Here is a 5,542-nt window from a genome sequence, read left to right on the forward strand (position 1 = left end):
TTCACTTCTATTTTCAAATGTTTGTTCTCTTAGTATCCCTTGTCAAAAAAATGAATACGCACATATCATACACTAGTTCGAGCTGCTGCTAATTGGTGCCTGCACATATTTGTCTTGTGATTGGCTAAATAGATATTTTCAGCTTCCTGTCAGTAGTGCAATGCTGTCCCTTCAGCAATGGATAACAAAAGAATGAAGAAAATGTAATAATAGAATTAAATTGGAAATTTGATTAAAAGTGTATGTTCTATCTCAGTGCTTTCCAAACTGTGTGTCGGGACACACTAGTGTGTCGGCAGCAGTGTGTAGGTGTGTCCCTGCTTCAGCACAAATTTTTTTAAATTTAATTTTTTTATTTTTTTATGTTTCTGACTTTTATCATGGGTTTTTTGTTTTGTTTTTTTATAAGTTATAAGTAAAGATTTTGTATTATGTTGTATATTTTATATTACAGTCTCACAATGTCTCTGTAACCAAAAACAATGGCTGAGATTTAATCAATGTTCACTGTACCGTATCTGTTAGTCCCTTTTGCATAGTGGAGTGGCATCAATATTTGTGCAACAGATGCCATAGCAATTGTTGAAATCTGCCTAGGATTTGTCAGACTGGTGTTTTTTCAATTCCAGTCCTCTGTGAACAGCAAAAGGCCAGATGTTCAGGATATCTAAACTAGAACACAGGTGAAATAATCAGCTGATCAGTAATTGTGGTATTAGCTGCTCTCACCCAAGGTAGTCCTGAAAATCTGGCATGTAAGTGTGCCCTAATTGAAAAACACTGTTAGACTAATAAAGGTACAGTTTACTCAAAAATGTTCTCCCCTTTAATTTGTACCCAATAATCCACTTTACCTGCTGGAGTTTATAAAATTGTTTACAAGTATTTCCATTACCCTTATATTGCCATTTTAAATAGTTTATTTAACCTGTGGTATCCCCACCCATCATGAAAGTTTTTGGCCTCAACACAGCTATGTTAACACAGCTAGTAGAAGAAATGAGTATAGAAGAGATAAGGTAATAAAATGTTAATCTTCCATTGTTCTCTCTAATATTGGTGATTGGTTTTTGGACAGATATAAGATAAAGAAGCATTTATATGTACACAATGTGATACAGTAATGAGATCAGATTATGCCTTCAAGCTTAACCCATTTTAGTAGGTTGTGGTTTCAAAACACAAAATCAGCTAATTCATATACACAAATAAGCCTTAAAGGGATAGTCAACACCAGAATTTTTGTTGTTTAAAAAGAAAGATAATCCCTTTATTACCCATTTCCCAGTTTAGCATAACTAACAATGTTATAGAAATACACTTTTTACCTCTGTGGTTACCTTGTATCTAAGCCTCTGCAAACTGTACCTTAATTTAATTTCTTTTGACAAACTTGCATTTTAGCCAATCAGTGCTATCTCCAGGGTAGCTTCACGTGCATGAGCTCAATGTTATCTATATGAAACACATGAACTTGAACTAATGCCCTCTAGTGGTCAAAATGCATTCAGATTAGAGGCAGTCTTCAAGGTCTAAGAAATTAGCATATGAACCTCCTAGGTTTAGCTTTCAACTAAGAATACCAAGTGAACAAAGCAAAATTGGGGATAAAAGTAAATTGGAAAGTTGTTTAAAATTACATTCCCTATTTAAATCATGAAAGGTTTTTTTTTAACTTGACTGTCCCTTTAAAAAAAGCAAATCTCATATGTTTTATACTCTGCAGCTGATAAAAAAAATAATTGGAAACATATTAAAGGAAAAACTATTTTATAGTATACTGTCCCTTTAAAGGGCACTTAAAGCCATTGTTACTTTGTTGCATTTCAAAGAAAATGTAACTGTGCTGAATAGACTTGGCAAGTGTATTTGTCTGCCAAATAATTGCAGTGGATGTTCCTCTCAGTCAGTAAGCTTTAATATAGCATTTTCAATTGTGCACAAACACAAATTTAAAAATTATTTTGCTGGGAATAAATTGTAAACTACATTTTATAATTCATACTTTTTTTGTACATGATTTTATTATCTGCAAGCTTTTGATGAAAAAACCTGAGTATCTGTTGGACAGCTTCAAAACATAAAAAATAAACACTGTTTCATGTTACATAAAACATTCATTTTATCTTCATGCAGGTGGTGAAAAATGCCAGCCTGACAGCTGTGGGAGTTACACTGCAACTTGCGTTGAGCTTTATAAGACCTTTATCTGCCAATGCCCATTAAACTTTTATTTTGTGAATTCAACCTGCAAACAAGGTGAGATATTTCCAACTATTCTGCTTATATGTTACTTTTATATATATATATATATATATATATATATATATATATATATATATATATATATATATATATATATATATATATATATATATATATATATATACTTCTATTAGCAAATTTATTTTATTCTCATGTTTTTGTTTGTTGAAGAGATATCTAGGTAGCATTCACATGCCAGAAGCACTAAATGCTCCTGCTAATATATAACATTGTTGCAAAACAGCTGCTATGTAGTGCTGCAGACACGTGCACACTCTTGAGCTTATATTTCTGCTTTTCAACAAAGGATAACAAGAAAACTGACAAGTAAATAAGAAAGTTGTTTAAAATGTTATATTCTATCTAAATCATGAAAAAAAAATTTGGGTGGAGTTAGCTACAGGAGAGAATGAACGCAGATCCCCAGAGCTCTCCGGATAATTGAGCAAATGGACCTCAAAAGACCCAAAAAACTCTTCACAGAGCGTGACCCATATGCCTAAATAACTTGTACCAGCGCCCACCAACTTTAAAACCAGACCAGGAGAGTATATCAGAGTCCAGTGACTGCAGGAATTAATTCAGAAGTGCCACAACGTACCAGTATGAGACAACATATTGCAACCACAGCTAAGGCTCACTATCCTGCGTTTGAATTGCACTGTGCGTGGATCAGATGATGAGAGTGAGTGTTTTTTTCTAAAGAGCCCGAACGGCCGCCATCTTTAATCAGAACTTTCCTGTGCTGAGGTAAACACCGCTGTCAGACCACTACAGAACTGCTGTGGTCTACCCGAAGCAAGATAATGGGCACAGTGAGTTACATCTGACACCCGCTTGCACTCAGTAATTCTTTGAGCTGTGCAAGGAGACTTTGGGGAATACCACAACTCTTTATTGATGTTTAATGTTGTTTACTGTTTTACTGACTTTCCCAATCATTTCAGATCCTAAGATATACCATCTCCCCCTGGGGGTAATAAGTAGATCCACCGCACTGTCACCTTCAACTCACTGGGACATACCCAATAGTCTGTCACAAGGCAGTCCAATATGGAGAAACATATCGCAAGTGTGCTCTGCAATTTGATTTCTACACTAGACCGCCATCAGCACTCTCTCATTCAGGAGATAAGGTCCACCTTTAACCCAGTTCAGCATGCTCTACATAGAAGTGTGAAGGATAAAGATGACAGCTCATATAACCTGAATCAACTATATATAGCTGATCATACAGCAGGAGATACTATCACCACTGAGCTTTGTGAGACAAAAGAACAGTCTACTAAATATACTCCTCTGAGATCTTTGCATGCTCACAAGGCTTTATCCGGGAAGGGTTCACAGCCCCGGCTCAAACTTTCCTCGATAACTGGAAAAATTACTGGGTTCCTATGCGTATTTGAGAGCTTTGTGCTTGACACAATGGGGCCTATCTATCAAGCTTCGAATGGAGCTTGAAGGCCCGTGTTTCTGGCGAGTCTTCAGACTCGCCAGAAACGCAAGTTATGGAGCAGAGGTCTAAAGAGCGCTGCTCCATAACCCTGTCCACTTGCTCTGATGAGGCGGACAGGAATTGCCGGAAATCAACCAGATCGAGTATGATTAGTACGAGATCGAGTATGAGTACGGTTAGTTTTTTTTAATTACTTATTGCGGACAGTTAGGTTTTTTTGTTTTGTTAATACTTATTGCAGGCAGTTATTTTTTTTTTTGTGTGTAATGCTCCTTCGTTGCATCCCGGTGGATTCCAAAAATGGCAGAGGTGGTGAAAGAATCCACTTGTGGTGGATTCTTGCAGTGGATTCTTTCACCACCCCTGTCATTTTTTAAATCCACCTGGATGCAGTGACGCTGCACCCAGATGAATTCTTTTGGCTGCGTGCGCAGCCAACATTCTGTTGGGTGCCTTGCGCTGCCAACATTCCTTTGAGGATGCGTACGCAACTACCAATGGTGACGAATGCGTTACAAACGCAATTATAGTATACATAAGAGGCTACCTGCGGCCGAGGTTGCACCAAGCAGTATTATATATACCTTGGTTTCACTAGGGAGGAAGACCTTATCCTTAAAAATTACGCAGATGAGTACTCTAGTTATTTAGTAGTCTTTTACCGAGATACAAAAAGGGTTAATTACAAGTTCTCTGCATCTTACCTATGGTGTATCACTAATCCTCTCAGATGGGGATATATAACAGACTTACATATTGGATCCTATATCTTTATTGTCATATATAATTAAATTTTATTAGACAAAGAGCTTTATGTTTTTGCTACTATGCCTGACATGTCATGGCCTATTTTATTAATCTGATCTAAATATAAGCTATTATAGTTTAGCTCTTAAGATGTTATGGGTTTTATGTTTCTCAGTTTGCACAAAGGTTCCTTTCCTCCAAGTTGGCTTAATTGATAGTACAATAGAAAAATGAGGTTCCTCATCACACTATATTCCAGCATATATTATGTTTTGTTATTATTACTCCCATAGCATACGTTCATCAATCCGCCCCCCCCCCTTACCCCAATTCCAAGCGGTGCTTACCCGCTGACAAACCAACTTCTATGTAAGTTTATATACTATTCCCACTATTGTTATATTGTTTACACTTTATTATTCTTATCAGGATTATATTCTCACAACTATTACGTGACATTGGACCTAATAAGGTCCCTGATATGGCTAACTTGCTCCACCAGTATTACCTATATCAAAGAGTCCATAAGTGACCAGCTAATCAGCCACTTATGAAAGCTTAACGTATTTAAAGAATTGAGGTTTCTAAAGCTCATATTTTGTCAAACATTTTACTCTCAACATGTATCATTGTATTGTATGCCATGGACATTTTGCCATTTATGCAAAAGATTTTATTGTATGTGGTATTTTTGTGCAAAACCTCAATAAAAGATTATAGAAATGAAAGAAAAAATGTAAGTTGTATGTCCCTTAAATTACTAATATAGCAAAATGTATCATTGTTTATTTAGTGGGAATTTACCTAAATTCACAACAAACATAAAAAGCTGTTTATTTATTTATTTTTAATGTCTTTAAAGTTTGTTTAGTTGAGCTTTTAAAAATTAAATAAAGTGAGTTTATCTTTTGCCTTCGCTCTCACTCAGGTTATCTGCCCCATTTACCTATGAGTAGCTATGACATGACCCCTCTGGTGCGGTGGCTACAGCAGCTAATGTGTAACCGACCCTTATATATGTGAATGTACCTAATATTATTAAAGTAAAACTATTTTATATTTGATTTCAGGAGA

This window comes from Bombina bombina, chromosome 1 (assembly GCF_027579735.1).
Source record: "Bombina bombina isolate aBomBom1 chromosome 1, aBomBom1.pri, whole genome shotgun sequence".
In the NCBI taxonomy this organism is placed as follows: Eukaryota; Metazoa; Chordata; class Amphibia; order Anura; family Bombinatoridae; genus Bombina; species Bombina bombina.